The sequence below is a fragment of the Chrysochloris asiatica genome, unplaced genomic scaffold (assembly GCF_000296735.1).
Source record: "Chrysochloris asiatica unplaced genomic scaffold, ChrAsi1.0 scaffold00135, whole genome shotgun sequence".
Taxonomy (NCBI): domain Eukaryota; kingdom Metazoa; phylum Chordata; class Mammalia; order Afrosoricida; family Chrysochloridae; genus Chrysochloris; species Chrysochloris asiatica.
This window is the reverse complement of record NW_006408653.1, coordinates 3,979,559-3,994,586: the sequence shown is the minus strand read 5'-3', so window position 1 is coordinate 3,994,586 and position 15,028 is coordinate 3,979,559.

The window sequence follows — 15,028 nt, the reverse complement described above, 5'->3', positions numbered from 1 at the left end:
AAGTATGAATCTAAGAAAATTGAAAGTTACCGAATCTGAAATGGAGTGCATGAACACAAATCTCCTAGGCATTAGTGAGTTGAATTGGAAAGGTATTAGTCATTTCTGAATCTGACAACTACATGGTTTACTATGCTGGGAATGACAAACTGAAGAGGAATAGTGTCATGCTTACCATCAAAAGGAACATTTCAAGGTCTTTTTTTTAAAGTGTAATTTTCATTTCATTTTCTTGCAGGTTAGTTTTTCTTCAGCCTTTAAGGGCTCAATTCTTTACATGGGCTTTGGCAGTCATGGGGCAGCACCTGCAGGTCTAAATCAGGCTGGGGGTGTTTGATCCTTCTGAGCTTCACAAGAACGGTTCCTGACCACTTGGCTGTGAATGGTAGAGCTCACACAGTAATGTAGTTTCACATACAGCTTGGGAAGCACGTGTCCATCAAAGACACTCGCTTTGGAAATATCCCTGATGGCTGTGACCTCTACTATGTTTGGAATTACAATTTCTTAATGGCCTTGTCTTTGGGTGTGCAGTGGGTGTAGTTCATGCAGTGACTAGGCTACACGGGACTGTGGCCCTTTTTGTCAAGACTGTTGTTTCTTCTTTTATTTGTCATCTTGGAAGTGAGGACTCAAGAGAGAGTCATGATCTATCTTTGAAGTACAAGGCTGTCTGTGATAGGATAATATCCATACACCTACAAGAAAGACCAGTTAATACCACTATTATTCAAATTTACGCACCAACCTCTAGAGCTAATGATGATGAAATTGAAGAATTCTACCAATTTCTTTATGAGAAGACAAAGTCAAATATTATAATGAAATATGGAAAAAACCTGGAGTTAGAAAACTAAAAGTGTTCTTACACACATAGCATTTCTCAAGCTGAGGAGACTGTAGAAAATATTCAAGCCTGGACTTTCAATATTGAAGAATTCTATGGGCAGAATATCGAATGATGCAGAAAGCATCAAAAGAAGATGGAAGGAACACACAGAGTCACTGTGCCAGAAAGAAATGATTGATGTTCAACCATATCAAGAGGTAGCCTATGATCAAAATCCAATGATACCGACAGAAAAAGTGCAAGAGGGCACAGAAGGCATTGACAAAGAAAAGGCTCCAATAATTGATGGGGTACAAATTGAAACTTTTCAACAAATGAAGTCTGCACTGGAGACACTCACTCATCTCTGCCAAGATATTTAGAAGACATCTACCAGGCCAACTGATTGGAAGAGATCTATATTTGTGCCCATTGTAAAGAGAAGTGACCCAATGGAATGTGAAAAATCATCATTAATATCACAAGTAAGTAAAATTTTGCTAAAGAGAATTCAAAATCTGCTATAACAGTATGTACTGATAAAGAACTGCCAGAGGTTTGAGCCAGATTCAGACGAGGACTTGGAATGAGGGCTATCATTGCTGATGTCAGATGGATCTTGACTGAAAGCAGAGAATACATGAAAGATGTTTACCTGTGCTTTACTATGCAAAGACTTTGTGTGTATCATGACAAACTATGTATAATATTGCAAAGAATGAGTATTCCAGAACACTTAATAGTACTCATGAAGAACCTGTCTATAGACCAAGAGGCAGTTGTTTGAACAGAACAAGGGAATACTGAGAGGGTTAAAATCAGAAAAGGTGTGGGCCAAGGTTGTATTCTTTCACCATGTTTATTCAGTCTGTACGCTGAGCAAATAATCTGTGAAACTGGATTATATGAAAAAGAACATGGCATCAGTATTGGAGGGTGACTCATTAATAACCAGTGACATGCATAGGATACAACCTTGTTTGCTGAAAGTGAAGAGGACTTCAGATACTTACTGATGAAGATCAAAGACCAAAACCTTTGATATGAGTTGCATCTAAAAGCAAAGAAAACTGAAATCCTCACCATTGGGCCAATAAATAACATTAAGATAAATGGAAAAAGGTTGAAGTTGTCAAGTACTTCAATCAAATTATGTATGGCATCAGGTAAATCTGCTGCACAAGACCTGTTTAAAGTGTTTAAGAGCAAAGACATCAGTTTGAGGACTAAAGTGTGCCTGACCCAAGCCATGGTATTTTCAATTGCCTTTCATGCATGTGAAAGTTGAACAATGAATAAGGAAGACTGTAGAAGACTCAATACATTTGAATTATGGTACTGAAGAGAAATATTAATACCACAGACGGTCAGAAGAACAAACAAGTCTGTGATGGAAGATGTTCACAGCCGGAATGTTCTTTAGAAGCCAGGGTGGTCAGACTTTGTCTCTCAAACTTTGGCCATGTTATCAGGAGGGAACAGTCCTTGGAGAAGGACATCATGCTTGGTAAAATGGAGAGTTAGTGAAAAAGAGGATGACTCCCAACGGGGTGGATTGTGACAGCAGCAATGGGTTCACATGTCACAGCTGTGAGGAGGGTGCAGGACCTGGAAGTGTTTTGTTCTGTTGTGCATGGTGCTGATGGCTGTGTGCCGTGGAGTCGGTTCCGACTCATAGCAACCCTGAACAGGGTTTCTGAGGCTGTGAATCTTTATGGGAGTAGAAAGCCTCATCTTTCTCCCGCGGAACAGCTGGTAGTTTTGAACTGCTGACCTTGAGGTTCACAGCCCAATTTGTAACCACTACGCTACCAGAGCTCCTTCTGTTGTGCATTGTTGTTGTTGTTAAGTGCCGTCGAGTCGGTTCCGACCCATAGCGACCCTGTACAGGGTTTCCGAGGGTGTAAATCCCTACGGGAGTAGAAAGCCTCATCTTTCTCCCACAGAGTGGCTGGTAGTTTCGAACCGCTGACCTTAAGGTTCGCAGCCCGATTCGTAACCACTACGCTACCAGAGCCCCTTGTGCATAGGGCCACTATAAGTCAGAACAGACTCCTAACAATAGCAATTAAAGAGTTTATCCCAGAGTATAGGAGGACAAATAAAAAGTATTGCTCCTAGGTTTCCAGTTCATATACACATGGCTCTATTCCAAATAAAAAGTCTTTAAACTTGTTTCTGTAGTCAGCGATGGCTGCAGACAGGTTCTCTCAGTAATACAATTGTCTTAGTCTTGTTGTTGCTAAGTGCCATTGAGTTGGTTCTGACTCATAGAGATCGTGTATAGGTTATCTGAGGCTCAGCTGGTGGACTTGAACTGTCGATCTTGCAGTTAGCAGTTCAGTGTTTATCTTACAGTGCCATACCAGGATTCCAGCAGTCTTGTTGCTGTTGTTTAGTGCTGTTGAGTTGGTTCCAATTTATAGCAACCCTATATAGGGTTTCTGAGGCTTTAAAAAAATCTTTGCAGGAGCAGAAAACCTCATCTTCCTCCATCGTAGCGGCTGGCAGGTTCGAACCACAGACTTTGTGGTTTACAGTCCAGTGTGGTCTTATTGCTGTTGTTGTTATTGTTAGGTGCTGTTGAGTTGGTTCTGACTCATAGTGACCCTATGCACAATGGAACAAAACGCTGCTGGTCCTGTGCCATCCTCACAATTGCTGTTATGCTTGAGTCCATTGTTGCTGCCACTGTGCCAATCCATCTCGTTAGGGATCTCCGTCTTTTTTGTTTTCCCTCCACTTTACCAAGCATGATGTTCTTCCACAGGGATTTTTCCCTTCTGATAATCTATCCAAAGTAGAAGAGACGAAGTCTGGCCATTGTGGCTTCAAAGGAGAATTCTGGTTGTACTTTTTACACTCAATTATTTGTTCTTCTGGCATTCTATGGTACCTTTACTATTCTTCTCCAACACCATAATTCAAAGGCATAATTCTTCTCCAGTCTTCCTTATTCATTGTCCAACTTTCACATGCATATGGGGTTATTGAAAATACCATGGCTTGGGTCAGGTGCACCTTGGTCCTCAAACTGACATCTTTGTTCTTTAACACTTCAAAAAGGTCTTGTGCAGCAGATTTGCCTAATGCAATACATCATTTGATTTCTTGACTACTTCTTCCTTGAGTGTTGATGGTTGAGCCAAGAAGAATGAAGTCCTTGACAACTTCAATCTTTTCTCTGTTGATAAGAATGCTGTTTATTGGTCCAGCGGTGAGGATTTTTGTTTTCTTTACATTGAGATGTAATCCATACTGAAGGTTGTGCTCTTTGAACTTCATCAGTAAATGTTTTAAGTCCTCTTCACTTTCAGGAAGCAAGGTGAAAGAGATGGAGAAGGGTTAGAGAGATGGAAACATAACTTTCACACTTTACACACTTCAGAAGTGTGTAAACCAAGATGGAAAACAAGCCCAAAAACACTAGCTTTCACATTTTGATATTTTATTTTATAAAGGTGTCTATGATTTTATATCCTAGTAAGAATAATTTCACTTAGAAAAATATGCTAATGTAATTCCTCATAATAAAAAATCAAAGGAGAAAATCCATGATCATCTTAACAGATGCAGAAAAAGCATTTGATAAAATCTTACATACATCCGCATATGCTCAAACTTCTTGATCAAAATGGGAATAGAAGAAAGATTTTTGAACCTAATGAAGGTAAATGTGCTCATATGTCACAACTTCAGAAGCATTCCTTTCAAACTCAGGTAAAAGACAAGAATGCCTGCTTTCATCTCATCTTTTTGTTATTGACCAGGTTTGTTGTTGTTGTTGTTGTTGTTATGTGCCGTGGAGTCAGTTCTGACTCATAGCAACCCTGTACAGGGTTTGCAAGGCTGTAAATCTTTACAGGAGCAGAAAGCCTAATCTTTCTCCCGTGGAACAGCTGGTAGTTTTGAACTGCTGACAGTGAGATTGGCAGCCCAATTTGTAACCACTATGCTAACAGAACTCCTATTGACCAGGCTAGCCTATGCAATAATACAGTGAAAGAGATCAGAGGCATAAGAATTGGAAGAAAATAAATCCAGGTGTTCTTACTTTGCAGACTATAATTGTCTGCTCACAGATAGTTCAAAAATATTTACAGATAGATTACTGGAAGTAAATTCAACAATATTGCTGACTCAAGGTTAACAGAAAAATAACTGGTCTTCTTATTTATCAATAATAAACAACCAGAAAATATAGTAGGAAAAAAGATCTCATTTATAATGGCAAGATAAAATATGAGGTATTTAATAGAATGTATAAGCAATTTTATGGAGAAAATTATAAAGCATTGCATAAAAAATACAAAAGAAACACATATGTTCATGAGTGGGAAGACTCAATTTCCTAAATATGACAATTTCCCCCAAATAATCAATAAATTCAACCAAAATCCTAATGAGGAATGGTTGAACAGACTTTTGAACGTATACAAAATGAAATATTATGCAACACTGAAGAATAACAATGAATCTGTTAAATAATACATAACATGGAGGAACTTGGAAGACATCATGCTGAGTGAAATTAGTTGGTTGCAAAGGGATAGATATTGTATGAGACCACTATTATAAAAAGACAAGAAAAAGTTTTCATTCTATAATACAAATTCTATGTTGATTACCATGTTACATTGGGCAAATCTGCTGCACAAGACCTCTTTAAAGGGTTGAAGAGTAAAGATGTCAGTTTGAGGATTAAGATATGCCTGACTCAAGACATAGAATTTTCAATAACCTCATACATATGCGAAAGTTGGGTAGTGAATACGGAAGACTGTAGAAGAATTGATGTATTTGAGTTATGGTGCTGGAGGAGAATATTGAAAGTACCATGGACTCCAAAAGAACAAGCCAATCTGTGTTGGAAGAAGTACAGTCAGAATGATCCTTGGAAGCCAGGATAGCCAGTCTTCGTCTCTCATACTTTGCACATATTGTCAAGAGGGACCAGTCACTGGAGAAGGATATCATATTTGGTAAAGTGGAGGGTCAGAGAAAAAGAGGAAGACCGCCAATGAGATGGGTTGGTGCAGTGCCAGCATCAACAGGCTCAAGAGTAGCAGCGATTGTGAGATTGGCCCAGAACCGGGCAGTGTTTCGTTCTGTTGTGCATAGGGTCGCTATGAGTTGATACCAACTAGATGGTGCTTAATAACAACAACAACAATGATGGTTATCAGGGGTGGAAGGAAAGGGAGGATTATTCACTGGGTAGAGCATAGACACATGCTAACTTGGGTGACGGGAAGGCAGTTAAAAAGAAAAGGAAGAAAAAAAATCCTAATGAGTTTTTTTTTTAAAGAAACTTTGGAAGCTGATATTAAGGCTCATATGGAAAAAAAGTGCAAAGGATTTTGGAAAAGTACACAAGGGGGTGGGTTGGAAAGAAAATGTTCCCTAAAGATAACAAGACTTAGTGGCATTGTAAAGGAACAGTTATTTGAGAGTGGGATGGTAAGGCAGAACAGAGAGTCCAGGAAGAGACCCACGCATATATGAAAAGGATATACAACAGTTGGCATTTCATATCAGCAGGGGCACAGAAATTCTTTTTTGACATAAGTGATGCTTGGAGAATTGGTTATCTACATGAAAAAACTAATTTTAGATTCTATTAAAAAACCCAAACCATTGCCGTTTGAATTGAGTCTGACTAGTTGCCACTTAGTTGTTTCTGACTCATGGCAACCATGTATGTTAGAATGGAACTGTGGGTAAATTTTCAGATATAGATCGCCAGGTCTTACTTCTGAAGAGTCTCTGGATGGATTTAAATCACCAACTGTCTTAGTTCTCTAGTGCTGCAGTAACAGAAATACCACAGTGGATGGCTTTAACAAATAGATATTTAGTTTTTCACCGTTTAGGAAGCTAGAAGTCCAAATTCAGAGTGTCGGCTCTAGAGGATGACATTCTCTCTTTGCTCTGGGGAAAATTCCTTGTCTCCTTTCATCATCGGTAGCTCCAGCATTCCTTGGAGATCTCCATGTGTCATCAATCTTTCCCTGGATTTAGGAGCTTAGTGGTGATAGGTCCCTCTGAGCTCTGCCTCCTTGCTTAATCTCTTTTATATCTCAAAAAAGATTGCCTTAAGATACAACCCAACCCTGTAGACTGCATCCAACCTCATTATAATCATAGAAGTGAGGATTTTCTAAACATAAGATAATCACATCAGATGAGGGCTGATCACATCAGAATATATCATGGGAGAAGAGACACATTTATTAAATCTCATCATGGGTATTACTACCTCTTAACTGCTAAACCACTGAAAATCCAGGTCCAGATGAGTTGACACAAAACCTTAACTATTACACCAACCTTTTGGTTAATATCCGCAGGGGCTTTTTCTGTTTCCATATCCCAGAGTACATAAATGAAAAACAAATATTAAAAATGTTTAGAAGAAATACAGGGATGTCTTTATGACATTCGGACAGGTAATGATTTTTTAAGCAGGACTAAAACAAACCCAAGAGAAATAAATGATATGTTTACTTACATTAAATGAACAACTTCTGTTCAAAGAAGACATCTTTAAAAAAAGATAAGACTATATTATTATACAATATTACCAGTACTAGTTAGTACTAGTAATACTAATAGTAGCTAACACTTCTAGAGCACCTATTATGCACCACACTCTCTTCTAAGTGTTTAGCATCAACTTAACTCATTTAATGTTTACAACAATCCTATGAGGTAGATACTGTAATAGTCTCATTTTACAGTTGAAAAAAATGGAGGTAATGAGAGGCAAAATGATTTCATAATTACCATTTATTGAGCTCTTTTTATTTATCAGACACCATACTAAGTATCACTACTTACAACAACTCTAATATCTTACTAGATAAGCTTTAGCTATTACATTTAGTTAGAACACAGAGAGTGCAATAAGAGCACAGATGGAGTAGTTGTCTTGGTCTCTGATTTTGGAAACAAAGAGAGATGGACAGCTGTGGATGGTTGTGGAGTTTTCTTTTATTTAGGGAAACTTCTCATTAGGTCTCTGGTTAGGTGAGTGCTGCGAAGACTCTTCCAAATGACTGGAAGAATCTGGGATGTCCTGTACAACAGATTAAAAGATTGTCTCTGCAGGTTATTCCTTTGAGAACTATTTTATACCTAAGGGTGAATTTATACTGTTCAGTCATGAGTGACAGAATAATGTGAGTCAATTGCATTTAACAACAAAAATTAAAAACACCTACAATATATTAATATGTGGGCTTGCGCTTTCATGTCAAGGTATGTTGTTCTAGTAAATGTGAGTTTGAGTATGTTTGTGTGTGCTTCTTTTCTTCGTTGAGCTGTTGTTAGTTGTTGTCAAGTTGGCTCTTACTCAAGGAGATCCCAGGTACAACACAATGAAACTTTGCCTGGTCCTGTGCCATCTTTAGGACATTGGTACGTTTGAGCCCATTGTTGTGGGCATGGCATGTTTTGAATGTCTTCCAACCTAGGAGGTACTTCTTCCAGAACTCAACCAGATAATATTCTGTTGTGATCTATAGTTGTTGTTGTTAGGTGATGTCGAGTCGGCTCTGACCCATAGCGACCTTAAGCACAATAGAATGAAGCACTGCCAGGTCTTGCTCTAGCTTCACAGTTGTTAAGCCTGACCCCATTGCTGCTGCTACTCTGTCAATCCATCTTGTTGGGAGTCTTCCTCTTTCTCTCTGACCCTTCACACTATCCAGCATGATATCCTTCCCCAGGGACTGGCCCTTCCTGATAATATGTTTGAAGTATGGAAAAGGAAGTCTTGCCATCCTGGCTTTAAAGGAGCATTCTGGTTGTATTTCTTCCAACACAGATTTGCTTCTTCTAGCAGCTCATGGTACTTTTAATATTCTTCTCCAACACCATTACTTAGATATATCAATTCTTCTATGGTCTTCCTTATTCATTGTCCAACTTTCACTTGTAAAAAAAAAAGAAGCAAAATTTTACTTGCATTTTATATTATTTGATGATTTCTGCATTCCATTGAGTCACTTCTATGACAACTATGGATCTCTTCCAATCAGTTGGCCAGGTAGCTGTCTTCCAAATTTCTGGCACAGTTGAGTGAGTGCTTCCAGTGCTAATCCATAGAACTATCTTTTTTGTTGTTGTTGTTGTTTAAATAATTAATGTTGTCATTGAAAAACCTATAGAGTTTTCATTGGCTAAGTTTTGGAGGTAGATAACTAGCCTTATATTTCTAGTCTGTCTTAGTCTTGAAGCTCTTCTGAAGCCTCTCCACCAAGGTGGCCCTGCTGGTATGACATACTTGTAGCATAGCTTCTAGCATCATAGCAACCTAGAAACCACCACAGTACAACAAACTGACAGACGAGTAGTGGACTTCATTGAGGGAAGTGTCAAAAGCACATTTTGATGTCTTGGATATGGTTATGTGTCATGGAGTCAGTTCCGACCCATAGCAACTCTGTATAGGATTTCCGAGGCTATAAATCTTACCAGGAGCAGAAAGCTTCATCTTTCTCCCGTGGAACAGCTGGTAGTTTTGAACTGCTGACCTTGCAGTTTGCATTCGGAATCATAACCATTACGCTACCAGAGTTCTTTGGATGTGGCTTCCATTAAAAGTTTGGGGAATGAGAGAGGAGTTTCCTGAATCACCCAGGGGAGCATTCAGCAGAGTAGGTACCCACTTTTCCACAGTTTTTGGGAAAGGTGTGAGTTATGATGACTCTCTTTACTCTGATGGCATAGAAGACCAGTCGACAGATTCCTGAGAGAGTGGCTATGGGCTCAAGAAGTGGAAGGGACTGGACTTGCTCCTGACACCACACCTTGGGCTTGACCCAGGAATGATAAGGAACTGCTTTGAAGGGGCACAACCCCAGAACCCACAGCAATCGATGCAGTCAAGCATCCTGGCTGCACTTTGGTCTTTCAGTCCTGTATTCCAGAAGCTGTTTCTCAAGTAAGGACATTGCATTTATGAAAACAAGGTCATGCTCTACACGGTTTCATAACTGATTTCTTTCACTGTAAGTATCTTTCCACGTTATAAAGTATTCACTTTGTGGTGTTTTGCAACTACTCCCTAGTGAACTGGGTGTTGCAAATGTTTACGTTCTTGACTACTAACCAAAGGTTTGCAGTTTGAACCCACCCAGAGGTGTTGTGGAAGAAAGGCCTGGTGATCTGTGTCAGAAAGATCAGAGCCTTGAAAACCCTATGGAGTGCAGTTCTACTTTGCAACATATGGGGTCACCATGAATCACAATAACAACACAATTAGCAACTTGGAAATGCCCACCAAGTGGACCTTCTTGGATACCAAACCAAGCCTGTCTTTGGAGTTAGTCAGTGCCACACCCTCTCCATTCCTGTAAGTTAGTTCCTGTACCTTTTACCTCTCAACACCTTCCTGTGTGGCTCTGGGCCACCTGCTGGTCCCAGCCTGCCTGCTTCTAAGCTCACAGAAGTTATGGAAAAGAAGGCCCAAACACACTAAAAAAACACCAAGGCAAAGTTGTGGCTGGGATCTCAGCACAGACTCCCTGTCCTCCTGCAGTTAAAAGTCTTGGCTGAGCTGAGCCTTTTCCTCACAGTGTTTGGCTTGGATGCTAGACCAGGTGAGTCAGCTGTCCTGGCACCCTCCTTCGAGCCAAAAGCCACATCTAAGTGGGGCTGTTGCCAGGTTGCTAGAATTACTGGTTTCTTCCACAACCTGTGTCCTTCCCACCCTCTCTCTGAAACCAGGTCCCAGAATATGCTGATTGGCCAGAATCAAGGCACGTGAGCTGACATATGTAGCCTGGAGCCACTTGTTACCGGTAATCTGGGTCCTGGGCCCTAAATGAGGGCAGCACTTCCCTCTGTGTCCCAAACTTCTTTCCTTGAGCTCAAACCCAATGACTAACACCTCCCAGATGATGTCAGACAGCCCTGGTTAAAATCCCAGATCTATCACTGATGGGGGGGGGGGGGGGGGGAACCTTAGCTTTAACTCCAGAGCCCTCAGAGATGAGCTTTCTTCTTCTCAAAAATGGAAATTATTATCCATGTTTATGAAGATTAAAAGAGTCAATGCATATAAATCTAATAGTGTCTCAAAACTAAAAATTCCAGTAGGCACTAATATGTACAATAGGTGTGAAAATCCAACATGAGAGGCCAGACCACGTTATGGAGAATTTCTAAGGAAATGCTAAAAATCTGTTTCTAGATTTTTGAAACCCCTTGCCCACTTTGAGACTCTCAAAAAGTAAAGATAGAGAAGATGAGAAAAATTTCCTGAGGAAAGCTATGCTGTAAGTCCCATCTTGGGGTAGGGGGAGGGAGGCCCTGCTCCCTTACCTCAGACTTAGGGAGGACTAGTGTCTGGCATTTGGGGATGATCCCAAGAATGAGTCCCGTAGTCCTAGATGTGTAAGCCTTGTGTGGGGGAGCCCTAGAGCTGGGGTGTGATGGCAAAGGGCTCTGGGAAATCCAGAGGGTGAAAGGACCCTCACTGCTGTTTGTAAAGTTGCTGCCACCGTATTGGAACAACCTGGCATTCCAGTTTTAGAGATTTCAGCTGGGACAGATGTGGGCCTCACAGTGAAGAGAGGTTACAATGACTTTAAGTCTTAGGACCTGTATCTTGGGTCCTGTGTGGAGGAACTCCAGAAGCTAAAAGCTAGAGCTGATGGCCCAGAGACCATGTGGAAATGAGATAGGGCTTGAGATGTATTTACAGAAAGAGGCTGATCAAGGAACCTCTGAAGAGGACATAAAGATGCCCTAGGAGAGAGGGCCATGAAGCCCAAAGCCATTGCTGCATCCTCCTTGACTAACCCCCACGTGGTCACAGTCCTAGTCCTGGTACTGGAGGAGGAAGACAGAGTAGAGGAAGAGAGAAGAAATCAACCTCCATATTGTCCACACTACAAGCTTCCAGCTGAGCAGACCCAACTGGAGAAAGAGAGAGAATTAAGGCAAAAATAAGTTCCGAGCTTTAATGAATATCTTGAATTAATATTCTCATTTCTGAATTGAGACTATGCTTGCAGCCAAAAATGACACCAGGACTCTCTTCCAAGAATGAGCAGGGAAATCTGGGGGCTTTCTGGCATTTTATTCAGGTCACCAGAAGATCTCTCTCCCTTAATGAGATGATGCTCAAAAATAGCACACCAGTTACTTAAGGCTCTGAGCACAGCTTGGCAGCTGGAGTGCTTACAATTGCTCTTTCTCTTCCTCACACACCTGAGGGTCTCTGGTTCATACCCCACTCTTGCTCTGACACACTTCTTTCCAACTCATGTGTTAGGCCTGAAGCATGTGGTCTGTTTGAATGTTAAGGCTAAGCTCTCTTAGCAAAAACCATTTCTTTCTTCCTTTTTTTTTTCCTTTAAACTGTTTTATTGTGAATTATGTGATAGTTTACATGGGAGAACATTAGCTTTATAGTCATCCTATCATATATCATTACATTGCCATGGTTACAATCCCCTCCATGCATTATCACTCAACCAAATGGTATACCCCGCAAGCCTGCTCCCTGGTCGTCAGCACACAGCCCCTCTCCCTCTCTGGGTCTAGAGTCTCTAGCCACTTCATCTCTCCATGTCATCACCTCTGCTTCCATCTCTGGTGTCACTGTTTCTATGGGTAGTGTCCCGCACTCCGCTCATCTCCCTTGATGGTCCCAGGGACCTCTGTTCCTGGACTACAAAGACAATCACTCCCCTCCTTTTGCTACAAAATGTCTACCTTTACATTTCCAACCCTCACAGTTAGTCCTGATAGTAGTTATTCATTATTGTACCACATGAGTGCTATCCACATCTCCTTTCATCAGTCCTGCCCAGACAGATTGGATATTACTCAGTGGAGATTCTACCTTCCTCCACGCCCTCTGAATCTAGGTTCCCTCTTGAAAGCTTGTAAGCCAGTCACTTCTTGCCTTTGTAGCACCCCCATTTTGGGTAGCCAATGTCCAAGTTGCCCATTCCTGTCTACTCTGTGTATGGAGGGGGTGGGAATGATCCTCGCTGTAAAGATTTGTTCCCTCTTTTGAGCTACTGCATCCATAGGTGTAGGTCAAGTTCATCAAATTATATCAGATTACTCTTTTTTCCCTCTTCTTTCTTCTTCTAGTTGAGCTCTGATCATCCAGTCATTGAAACCAGGTCAAGTGGGTATTATCTGCAAGTGTGGTGTTCTTATGCATATCCCTCTCTTCTTATCAGCTGGATGCTTCACTCTCTACTCTAGTCCTCTGTGGCTATTTCACTGACTCTGGGCCCAGGAGTCCCCAGGTCTTGCCAAAATGCTGGCCAACCAGGTCTCCACCTGGGTTCACAGTAGTCTACTGAATGTGGTTTGACTTTAAAAAAGCCATTTCTTGCCCTAACCCTAATCCTAACTCTTTCTTCGGCCTAATCTCCCTAGCAGTCTGATGATTTCCAAGATGCTCTTCCTCAGGGAGTGAAAACTTGAAGTTCTTTTATCATTTCTCAAGACGGGAACAGTGCTGCTCGAAGGAGATGGAGCCGGGCAAACTTAGCTCTGCCAATTGGCAGTCATACGACCCCATAGAAAAAATTCCTGCCCTGCTGGCTGCTCTTCTATAGAAAGAGTTGATAATAATAATGCATATCTTACAGGGTTAAGAATATGATATGAAATCATTTGTTAGGATGAATCTTGGGAGATGACCAACATTCAACTGTTTTGTAAGCTAATATATGAACAATGTTCTGTAAACTTTAAATGGCTAGTGTATTGTGTTGAATAAGATAAAACAATATCACCTCTCCCTTTTTAGCCATTCTCACTAATGAGTCTTCAGCATTCATTTGTAGGGAGGTCACAGCCCCTGTTGACTTGTGAAGTGGGCATGACCTAGTTCTCCTTAAGACCTCCTAGTTCCCTGATACTTTCTCCTCTGCCTAAGGGTTTTTCTCTCTCTTCTGGGTCTCCTTGCTAAAACAAGTTTAGTTCTCACAGTGTCCTCTTGATTCTGAAGACTCTTTCTTGCCTTCAGATTTGCGAAAAAGATTTCTATTCTTAAAAAAAAAAACCAAAAAAAAAGATCTCTCTTCAGACTGATAAATTTGATTATATAAAAATTTAAAATGGCTCTGTAACCCTTCACTCAATTCACAATAAAAGTTTTTTTAAAATTAAAAACTTTTTAATTCAATAAGACACTATAAACACAACTGGAAAAGACATTCAAAGAGTCAGTTCACAGAAAAGGAATCCCAAATAGCCAGTAGACTATGAAAGGATGTTCAACCTTTCTAGAAACCAGGGATATGCAATGTAAAATGATAATGAGATAAAAATGTTCAATTTAATTGCAGAACTAAAGCTCTCAACTTAATTGATCTCAACTTCTTTGCAAAAGAAAAAAACTCTGGAAGTATTAAATATTGATGAGAATGAGGGAAAGTGGGGAGAGACTTATACTGCTTGCCAAAGTATAAATGAAGAGCAATTTGGCAGGATCTAGAAAATTGGAAATGTGCATATCTTATGGTCCTGCAATCCTACTTGGGAATATAAATTTGAAGACGCTGTCGTGCATGGGCATAAGGCAATATATACTATTATATCTTGTTTCATGGTAGTAAAAATATGAAAATACTGCATAAGTTCATCTGTAAATAAAGTATGATATAAAAATGTGGTATGTTGTTGTTGTTATATGCCGTGGAGTCAGTTCCGACTCATAGTGACCCTGTACAGGGTTTCCGAGGCTGTAAATCTTTACAGAAGCAAAAAGCCTCATATTTCTCCTAAGGAACAGCTGGTAGTTTCTAACTGGTGACCTTGAGGTTAGTAGTCTGATTTGTAACCAAGCTAAACCTCATACTGTTGAGTGAAAATTGTGACTTTTAGAACCCTATGTAAGGTATGTTACTACTGACATAAAATTTCAGGCCACATGCAAAAATATCGTATAGATACAACAACAATATAATTCATATAATATTGGGAACCTGGTGGCTCCATATGATAAGCACTAGGCTGAAAGCCACAAGGTCCATATGCTCTGAATTAAAACTGACTTGACTGCACTTAGCAGCAGCAGCAACAACAACAATACATCATATTTATAACATATCTCTGGGCAAGTTATTGAATGATGCAGAAAGCATCAAGAGAAGATGGAAGGAATACACAGAGTCACTGTACCAAAAGGAAATGGTTGATGTTCAACCATTTCAAGAGGTA